This window comes from Anas platyrhynchos, chromosome 1 (assembly GCF_047663525.1).
Source record: "Anas platyrhynchos isolate ZD024472 breed Pekin duck chromosome 1, IASCAAS_PekinDuck_T2T, whole genome shotgun sequence".
NCBI lineage: Eukaryota > Metazoa > Chordata > Aves > Anseriformes > Anatidae > Anas > Anas platyrhynchos.
In genome coordinates this window covers 48,891,648-48,902,559 of record NC_092587.1, presented here as the reverse complement: position 1 = coordinate 48,902,559, position 10,912 = coordinate 48,891,648, and the positions used below count along the sequence as shown (strand labels likewise).

The window sequence follows — 10,912 nt, the reverse complement described above, 5'->3', positions numbered from 1 at the left end:
AGAAAGGAAATTGTAGTTTCCTTAGAACTTCAAAGGGAGGAAACTTTATAATGAAAAACTAATATACATCTTCACATAACTGTTCAGATTTTGTGTCTCCTGCCATTGTGTAACCTTGCATCAAAGGATACTTGGGATATTACTTGAGGGAAGCCATTGGCAAGGACAGCAGCACAAGCTATGGAGGGTGTGAGAAAAAGGGAGGTATCAAAAAGATCCATGATTAAATAAAAAGAATAAGGGATAGAATAAATGTTGTTTCCCCATATTAAACTTTTATAGATGAAGAACAGCCTTAAGAAACTGTTTAGACATGTCATGTGACATAGTTACCATAAAAACATAAATCTTCACGTATCATTAAAGTGATTGTTTCCATTGTATTGTATTGTGCTTGCGCATTGTATGAGATTTGCTTCACACCAATATTCATGAAAGTTCTTGGACATAGCCACTTTCAAGCAAATGTTGAGAGATACTTTCAATTGTCAGTTTTTGAATTAATAAGATACTTGATCTAGAAAAATTCCTAAAATTCTTAAAATTTCTTTGGAAATGCATATATACACTCAGGAGGTTCTGTGGTGATGACTGTAGTGAGATTGTTCTCCAGAGAACAGGTTACCCAATGATGTAACCCACTTAACCTTACAAAAAATTGTATACCACATTATTTGAAAAATATAAACAAAATAATTTTGAATAGTAAATGAAGAATGCAGTGTGACCATGGGGAGCCTGAGTATATAAAAAAGAGTTAACATTATTGTAAGGGGTTGTTTGACAAGTTTAATCATTTGCCATTTTTTTTTTCATTTTTGTCTCTCTTTCACTTGAAAGTCATGAACAGCAACTTAAGGTACATGTAGGTACTCAGAAATCACATGGCTTAAATTTATTTTATGGTTGCTTAAATTTTCTTAATGAAAACTGAAGTCATGCAGAAGCTACATAACATGGTTTGTATCCTACTGTTCCATTAAATTTGGACAAATTCATAATGATTATGCAGAGCTGTGAGAGAGAATTCTTCCCTTTCTATAGATGTTACTTGGAACATGAAAATACAGATTTCTCTTATACATTTGGAGTTAAGTTGGTGAGCAGCAGCAGCACTTGCTCAAAGCTGGTTTCCAATGGATTTGTGTGGTAAATTTGAGCTCATATATAGTATCCATGAATGAAAATGAGTTATGAGTCTCATTTTAACTTTTTCTTCACTAACTTTCTGGAAATTTAATAAATGTAAGATATGGATAGCCCATCCACCATAGATGGTAAAAAATCAGCAGTGTGTTCAGAAGCTATTAAAGGAACTAACAAATAGATACTTATATCGTATAATCTTTTTGTTTGTTTGTTTGTTTTCTTATTTTTTCTCTTTTTTATTTTTATTTTATTTATTTATTTTTCCCCAACATTGAGACAACAGCCACCAAACAAGATATACTTCAGAAGAATTCCCTTGCTAGGTTTCTTCCTTTTATCTGCAACAAAATCATGTCCTTCAAACTTCAGCGACCACTCCTAAAAATCAACCATGATGTTCTTAAGCACACTTAGTAAAAGTGTAGCAGCTACGGCAATGCCAATGTTATTTTCAAGAAAGTTGGAAATACACTTGATGCTATTTACTTCAGAGAGAATAGAAGGAAGCCAGAGCAGAACACCAAAGAAGATTGCTAGGCTGGCTACTGACAGTATGACTAATTCAGCTCTGACTGAACAGTACTATACTGCTTATATGTTGTGTTATGCCTTTTGCATATTTCCTTTATCAGCACTAAATGTGTAATTTTAATTTAAAGAGACTTATGTTAATAGTTTTGTCTTGTTAGCAAAGAAGGAAGGGAAGTACAGGTCTGCCATTTTGGTATGATAATTCATTATTCACCATTGGGATTGTAATGTGGTGCCCCCTAAGATCTTCCTGAGTGCAAAGAATGTTTTGGCCCCACTCACGTTGACCAAGCTGACAAAAAATTCTTAAAAAAATATGTGATGGATTATTGATACTATGTATATGCCATTCAGCTATTTGGCTGGAAAGAGAACTCTTTGGCTCATGAGGAAAGATTTTACTATCTGAAGTCTCTTTTCCTCTCCCCTTCTCTTTGCACGATATTATGCCAATTCGGCCTAAGGTCATGGAACAGGAGAAGAAAAGGGACTCCATTTGCAGCGTGCAGAAAACTGTGTATCTGTGAGAAGAGGGTGTTTTAACAGCCTAGCTGGCACTTGGTAACATGCAGTTAGTTCCCTACCTGTAAATCTCTATTTTAAAATGTCCCAACTATAACACTGCATAGCTTTAGAGAACATCAGATGCCAGGCAGTTTGATTTTACCTTTCTTGACTCCACGGGAATCTGCAAGAAGCATCTGTTCAGTATGCTGCTCTCTTGAGCTTTTTGGTGAACAGCCCCCACCTGCTCTCAGGAGAGACTGTGATGTCTCCTCAGCACCATTTTTTGTTTCTTTCTGGACCATGAGAAATTCTGCTTCTGAGCATCTCAGCTGAGTCAGAGCTCCACTGAGATTTATGGCTTAGTATGGACATAGAAAGAATGGAAAAAAAAAGGGGGATATTATGCTCTGCTGCACTGTTGTTTTCAGACTAGCCAGATCACTCCTGGAAACTAGGACAAGTCAGGCTAGGCATTAATACAGCTCAGAGCTGTATCACATCCTTATGGAGCTACTAGATGTGCTGCTGAGCAGCTGCAAGGGGAGCCAGATCAAAGGCAATGAACATTTGCATGCTGCAGAGAGGATGGAAAACCATGCTCCACAGAGAGGCAGCTGTCCATGCTAAAGAGGATTCCAGTTTTGAGGAAACTTTCTTTGAATTGCTTAAGTCCTAATGTTGTTGTTCCAAAGCTTTAGAGGATGTCTAGCGTGGCTTTAAATGTGAAAGCCCTTATCTGAGGTGCTCTGAAGGAGAAGGAAGTGAAGTATCCAATTCTTTTGCCTGAGAAATTTTTCAGTGCTCACTCATGACAGCAAAAGATTATGGAACTAGCTGCTTACTCTGGCATCAAACAGGAACTTTATTGATGTAAAGAGAATAGAGTTTTCCACAATTTTTCTTTTTATCTGAAAGCATGTAAAGTGCATGACTGCAAGCTCTACAATAAAAACACTTAACATGCACTCTAAAATAAGAATCCAGGCCTACAGTAGTTACTTATGTTTGAAGAAAGATATAACACAACATGAGTCATATCGAAGGATGGCCAAGGTTGTCACTAAGTGAACTGAGTATATTTCTTTTGGTAAGTATATGTTTAAATAGCTGGTCATATGCGGCAACCTATTTCTCAAGGTAATATTCTCAAGGAAATAAATTATTGGGAAATAGTTCTAATATACTACAAGCTGCATTCTTATTGGTGGTCAAATCTGGGGTGTAACTCTCTATTCAACATTCAGATTAAAAGCCATCCTTTTGCCATTGCATCTTGTACAGCATGGGGCAGGGTAGATGATTACCCAGGGAGTGGAAAGACAGCAGTTAGGAAATAACACTGAGGATGGTAAAAACACAGTTTTGGCACTTGGTGAAAATAGAATTACCCTGGTTAATTTTATGGCATCTTCTATACTGAATTGTAAGGAATAATAAAAATACTGCCACAAGGCCAATTCCTGTTGTAATTACTTAACAGTCTGTCATCTCAGGAGTTACGCTTCTTTCCATTGTATCAGGTCTTTTTTTTTTTTTTTTTTTTTTTTTAAAGCAGTTACACAATGAATATTCTGATGCCTGGTGAACTCTGTGCCTGGTCTATCTTTCTGGCATTCAAAGCATAAGAAATTATAAGTGCTTCTGGTAAACTAATGAAATCAGTGCTGGTGCTTGACATCTTTATTGTTTTTAACTTATCACTTCACAAATCATTTTACAGAAGAGTGCAAACAACAAAAATAGTGTATTCATTTACTAAAATATCCTGATATGTACCGTAGATACTGAATTTTATAAATAAAATGAGCCAAGCTGTGCCTGTATATTCACTTAACGTTTGTTAAGGCAGAGTAAAACCAACAGTTTACTCAACCTATCAACCACAATGACAAAACTGGATTATGCCTAATAAGAGTAATTCATATATATATATATATATATATACATATATATTTTGCCCTTGCCAAAATTGACATGATTTGAAAAAAACTTTTGGTCTTTAAAGTGCAATCACATGCACTAGGAAAAATCACTCACTAATATGTAGATGACTAGAAATACATTTTCTTCATTCCTACTGCATGCATTTCTTCATTTAACATGTGGAAGTACTATCTCTTATGTTGTTGACAACAAAACAATGCTGTAAGAGAATTATTTTTATTATTATTTTTTTTAAAGAGAGAGAATATATCCCAGACTTAGATTTCCTTCCTGTTATTTTCCTAAATGCTTCTCCCCCCTCCTTTTTAGAAATGTACAATGAGCCTTTTAAAAAGTGGAGTTGCTTTCAGAATTGCTATCGTCATCCAGATCAATTTGGAACAAAGTCCGGCCTCCCGATCTATTTTAATTTCAATGTACACACTCTGCTGGCTGGCTGCCAGCATGGAGCTCAGGAAATGATAAATACCCATTTAGTCACAGACGCACAGACTTCCCTGGTATGGTAGGTTGGGGCTGCTTTAATATCCCCAAACTTACTGCAAATTTACACATTCATTAACGTCACTCGGAGTGATATTTATATGCTGGGGGTGGGGGGGCAGGGAAGGACATAACTTACACATGCTCTTCAGCAGGACTGAAGCTCTGAGTCTTGTTTGCCTGCCCTGAGATGATAGCCTTCCACATCAACTAACTGTACATAACATGAATAGAAAATTAGGTTGGACTAATCTAATTTGAAAGAAGCTGCCCACAGCCAGATACTGTGAATCTCAAACAAACTTCTTAGGAACTGGTTATGGTAAATATTTGACATGCTCATTAAATATTGAATGCAATTCTCTATAAAGTACAGCACAATATGCAAGGAAAATAACCTGTATGTATTGACTTGTTTGCTTTATTATTATTATTATTATTTCTTCCTGAGTTGCTGGGGAGATTTTGTTTTTCTGTGTTCATCTGGGATATTTCCAGAAAAGGGATGAGACCGGAAGATTTTTGTATATAGTTAAATATCATACCTTCTCTCCAATTATTTGAGAACTGGATGTTTTGCAGAAGCTGAATCTGAAGTTAGGGTAAATACTTTCCAATATGGTTTGATTTTTTGGTTGCTTTTCTTGCTGGCATGTTACATAATTTAGTGCTATTAAAAACATCAGATTATTACCTTGTATAAAAGTTAGTAGCATGCAATGCAAGCAACCCCAACAACTAATACAAGGTTAATGAAGAATAAAAAAAATAAATCCATTTATGTTAATAAGTAATTGAAAGACCAATTATTTAGTTAAAAAGTAATTATGGATGTTTAACTAATTATGTAGGCAAGAAAGGTCCCCATAATTAACTTATAGTATTGTAAAATATCTGATCTACAGCGACCCATGTTAAAAACACATTCTTGTTTTCATCAGCACTAAGCACAAACATATGTTTTGTATATAGGGATGATGTATGGGCTGGCTTCTTTGGGGTCCTGCTTCTTATTGGTTTACTAAACAAGGGACTGCTGTGACTCTTGTAACAGTTTCTGAGTCCTCTGGTCCCATATTAATGCAGGTGTTAACAGACTGTTATGTGGTCATCCATTATACAGGGATTAATGAAGTTTTGCTCCTTTTCCCCTGTCTAGCACAGTCCTCTTCCACATGCCTGTTGTGGCATCCATATAGAACCTCTTTACAATACTTGCCCTAGAGAGAAAGAATTTCTTGAGGGAAAGCTGAGTGGTACTTCTACACCATTTACATTTGAGGATTGTCTCATCAATAGCTGAGTGAGCCAGAAAAAAGGGGAGGGGAGGGAGGTCTTTGTCTCTGATGCTATATGAAGTTTCTGTCAGTGAGATTCCTCACTGCTGTCTACACACATGGGTACAAAAATTAAAAACCAAAACTAAACAACAACAACAAAACCACCAAGCACACTATCTATATGAAGCATACACGTATCTCTGCCTTTATTTTTGTCAAGATTTCACATGGCTGCTGTCTTTTTAAAGGTACTGTGCAAGAAATGCTTTAGGCCGCAGCCTCCCTCAGCCACCACCATTTTAACCAAGCTAGGAAAGCAATGATCACATTGCCTTGCAACACTCTGAGTTTGGGCTATGTGGTGTACTTCCCTGGCAAGAGGGAGCAAATGTGCTGAATGGTGGTATCTCCATTGTCTCACAGTTAGTTACAAGGTCATGATTAAAAGAGACACAGGATCAGACAGGGTTCACAACTTGCTCTGACTCAGTGCTGACTGCATTAAGAAATCTGTGGTGGGATCATTTCACTTGGAGGTCTATGCTGCAATGTTTGCAGGTGAGCTGGTTACTCTCAGTTTTCTTTATTTTCATTGGGAGAAACGACATTTCTAGAACACAATTTACAGGGTTTGCTTTAGACAATATGGCCTGAATCAGCTTAAAAGTGCCTTAATCTATTGAGGAGAGACCAGGAGGATTTGTTTAGACAGATGCTTCTACATTATAGACATGTAAAGTCAGTGACATGAAATGTCACAATTAAAATGTTTAACTAGATGTTTATACTAGATAGTAGAGAAATTTTATTTTCAAAAATCTTAATAAGACATTGCTAAAATGGAGTTGCTTTTCACAGAGTATTTACTAACATTATGACTCTGATCGTGATGTGGCAGAAAAGCAATTTAGCTTAGAAATAAGTTCCTAAAGTTTTAACCAATGAATACAGGCTTTATAAGCATTTGGAAATTAAATTACTTGAGAATACAGTCAAAATTTTTAGAGAGACCAAAAGTAAAGAAGGAATCCCTGGTAAGTGTTCTTTTTCATGTTTTTCATGTTTCTGTTGAGCCAAGAAAATAATACAAAACAAACAAACAAACAAAAACCACCAACAACAAACAACAGCAACAAAAAACTTTAGAATTGCTCTGGATATGACTTTGTTAGAAAACTGACTTAATAATTAGTATTAATGAGTGCTAAATTTACATCTCACTTTCTTCTGCATAAAATATCCTTTTAGTATTTCATACACTGATATAGAAGAAAGAATCTAATTAGAAACAGGTGTTAAATTAGGCCATCCTTATCTCTAGCTCCATCTTATTCTTAAGATCTAAAAGCATTAACTAGTTTCAAGTGTCCAAATTCACCTGCCAAACGTGAAAAAAGTTTCATATATAATTTTTTAACTTTTCTGCAAATCAAAAAGTATGGATGGACCTAAGCCTTCTCTGGAGAGGGCTGAGTAGCTATGTGACCACAGCCATGTCACTGGACATGAGATGTTATGCTTGTCAAATCTGATAACAACACGTGGGGGTTACTGCAGCTTGGACTTTAGTTTGTGCCTAAACATTTTGTGTGTGAATAATTGCTAATTGAGATGCACTGTAAAAATTAACTTGCAATCATAATGACAGGAAAAAATGTGCATATGCTTTGTGGAGTAGCTGTATTTCATAATAAATTAATATTGAAAATGTTTCACTAAGCTATATTTTCTCATTCCAACACATGCCAATTTTTTTGTCTTCTTATAATAGATAATCACAAGGGCACAGTGTATTGACAAACATTACCATTAGAGAATGAGAGATGAAAGAAAAGTTCTTCTTATCTCAGTGAAAGGAAATGTGTTTTGGAAATGGAGTAGCTGAGATGCAATAAATTAAGTTTAGCACTCACTTGTATCTATACAGGGATGTTTGTGCTTTCCTAGTATTGGTCTGTGAGTCATTGCACTCTTTATCTAGTAATATGGTTAAATTCCAGGGTTATCTTGGATTTTTTTTTTCTTCCTCTTCAATGGAGACATGAAGATTTCCTTGAATGCAATATTCTACAAGGTCAGCAATATGTTGTTTTCTTTCAGTGATCACGGACGGAAAACATTCCTGGCCTTTAAAAATATGTATTGTCTATTGCTGTATCTGCAAAAGAAGCATAATGAAATCTGTGTGAATTAGAAAAGTTGTTTGTTTTGTATCAAAGCTATTTAAAACAAAAGGTGAGTTAATAATAACTTTTTTTTTTTTTTTTCTTTTCAAAATGTACAGAAGTGCCTGTGAAATAGAAAACACTGTTCAATACTGGTACTTACAGGAAGATGACTTCAATTTATACTTCGGTCACCAGTAGAGGTAACATATATAAAGATTATCTGTCTTAATGACTTTTAGTATGCATCTCTATCATAGTATGCATAAAAATACACTATGTTTTTCCGCCCCCTCTTTATTCTGCTGAGAGAGCCTGGTAAAATTCTGGCTAAGTTGTACAAACAAATATAATTCAGTAATGCTAATTCTAATTTAAAACGTGGCTGGCAGTTCATCTGCTTACTGAATGTCAGGATAAGTTTTCCATGAACATTTCATTTGCTGAGGTTAAATTCCAAATATGCTTGCAGAAGGTGAACTGTAGGCTTGTATACTAATGTGCATATAGGTTGTTTGCTTAAATGTTATACACATCTGGTGTTTTGGTGATGTGAACAAAACTCTGCTAACACTCAGTACCAATAATAAATAACTTTTCAGAAGTATCTGGCTGTTTCCCAGGTATAAATTACAGAAACAAAGTCTAACATTTTCCCCAATTGTTTTTGAGTTTGTAATTAATTCCATATGAGAAGAACAGCTTGGTGGATTGGAGTGAATAAAGTGGTAATAAAAATAACTCTAATTTCCCGGCCAGTCACTGCTTTCATTCCTTTGTGCACCAGTGGTCATTCCAGAGGTCTTTGCCAGATCTGCAGCCATGTCCCCTGGGGCTTTGGTCTTGACGTGTCTTTCAAATAAGCAGGACAGAAGATGTGAACAAGCTAACCAGTTACACAGAATGAAGTAAAGCTTCAGAAGGAGACCACAAAAAACTTGTTATTCTTCTTGCACCTTGGTATCTTGTTTTAACTATGTACCATGGAATAAGACATAGATATGTGTGTTTCAAGTGAGGTAGAGCTTAATTCCCATCCTTACTTATTTTGGGAATGTTTCTGACTAAACTGTGAGCTTGATTAAAATGTTAATTCTGCTGTATCTCCTGTTAAAGTTATCTTAAACATTCCCATTGCCTCAATGAAGTTGAAATCAAGCTTATAGATTGGCACCTCAAAGAAAAATGTGGGCACTACAAGAAAATGATGTGGGTGAATCAGTAGGTGTCAGATCGCTGAGTCCATAATGAATAATTACCTCAGCATAATTATGTGTGCTGTTTTTCATACAAGATGTAAAACTGAGGTCCTTTTGTCTCTTAGTAATTAAAAACACATCTCTCATGCAATTTCACATTACAAAAGAGTCTCTCTGTTAGAGAACATGGTCTGCTAGTGGTATCCAAGGTTGGATAAGGAACTATTATACTGATAATTAGCATTGGCTGCCCTGTATAATTTTTAGTTCCAGCAGCTCAGATACTCATTTTTGCATTTTAATTTCAGCTTATGCACATATTTTGTAGAAGTAGCTCATATGTTTTACTTTCTTTGACTCTCTTTGTAGTTACGTTTATATGAATAGGTTAGTTTTGACACTCCTCCTAGGTCAGCATTGATATAGCCTTGGGTTCAAAAATGCTGGATTTCAAAAGCAACTGGATGCACACATGGGATAAAAATACCTAAAGAAATGTTAAACACAAAAACATAACTTTTGGTTCAGGATATCTCTGAGTTACAAACTGATAAAAATTGGAAGAATATTCTTGAGACATATCCTCGATTGCTTGCTGTTCTTAAACTCTTTCCTCAAAATCTGCTGTTGACAATTGTCAAGACAAGATCTGGAGCTATACACATTTTTGGTTTTATCCACAATGGACATACATAGGTTCCTATGTAAGATAACAGCTGAAAATAAATGTCCCATCGTCAGGATATCATAACAAATCAAAGAAATAAACTTGGTTTTCAAAAAATTCTGAAAGTTCAAGTAGGTTATATTCTCTTGAAGAAATGTTATAGGGGAAATATTTTTTTTTTCCATTGAAACATTTCTGTTCTGTTCTGTTTTTATGTTATGGGCATCTCTTATCAAGATGGCTTGTACTTTCTGCAAGTTTCGGCTTTTTTTTTTTTTTTTTTTTTTGAAATGACTCTTTTGCCTGCCCTTGGAGCTATTATGGTTAATTAGATGTAGGATACTAATTTCTCATGTACCATCCAAATTCTTCAGAATATCCTCTTGGATATGTTAGGTGCCAATACAATTATTTTGAGTGGAAGATCCATGAGAGAGGTGAGATAAAGCTATTAGCACTTTTGTGTGCCTATCCCACAGATAATAGTTAAAAGATACTTTTTTGAAGAACAGCTAGTTTGTTGAAATAAATTTGTGTTTCTGACCTGTGGCCTAGAGCCAGATACAAGAGTTACCTCTGTACACAATGAAAAACAAGAAATTTGGGATTTTTCTAGAACTTTTTGTGTGATTATTGCATGACCACAACCAGTAATGGCTGATTTTGGCTTTATCCTTGATTTCCCATAACTACATCTGTATTGCCTCTAAGTGTGAAGATTTAAGATGAGTATATATTTTTCCTAGGTAAAACTGAAGGAGGAAAGATTAGAAGACATGAAACCTCTAAGTCTGATGCCAGTTGCAGAATAGGAACTCTGAGATGAAATCTATCTGATCTCTTTATTTCTTCATACCTGAGACAAGAATGAAAAGGATAAGGTCCCTTTCATTAACCAATGTGTGGGAAGAAAAAGAAGACAGGAAATAAAGGGTGAAAAAGATGACGTTGCTTGGCCATCATAATGGCAATTATGAGACTAGAAGA

The 10,912-nt window shown here is 35.4% G+C and overlaps 1 long non-coding RNA gene across 7 annotated transcripts in view; it reads left to right on the top strand.

The window, feature by feature from the left end:
• The first annotated feature begins 4,563 nt into the window (after positions 1-4,563).
• The window catches only part of LOC106018801 (uncharacterized), a 112,820-nt gene continuing 106,471 nt past the window's right edge, over positions 4,564-10,912 (top strand). For 4 of the 7 annotated variants that reach the window (XR_005269640.2, XR_011808694.1, XR_005269642.2 and 1 more), the window contains exons 1-2: positions 4,564-4,636; positions 8,179-8,262. This is a non-coding gene — a long non-coding RNA (uncharacterized lncRNA). Of the gene's footprint in view, positions 4,637-4,754; positions 4,937-5,960; positions 6,453-8,178; positions 8,263-10,912 lie in introns of those variants that run through there. The other 3 variants (XR_011808706.1, XR_011808697.1, XR_011808702.1) reach the window with 3 other exon arrangements.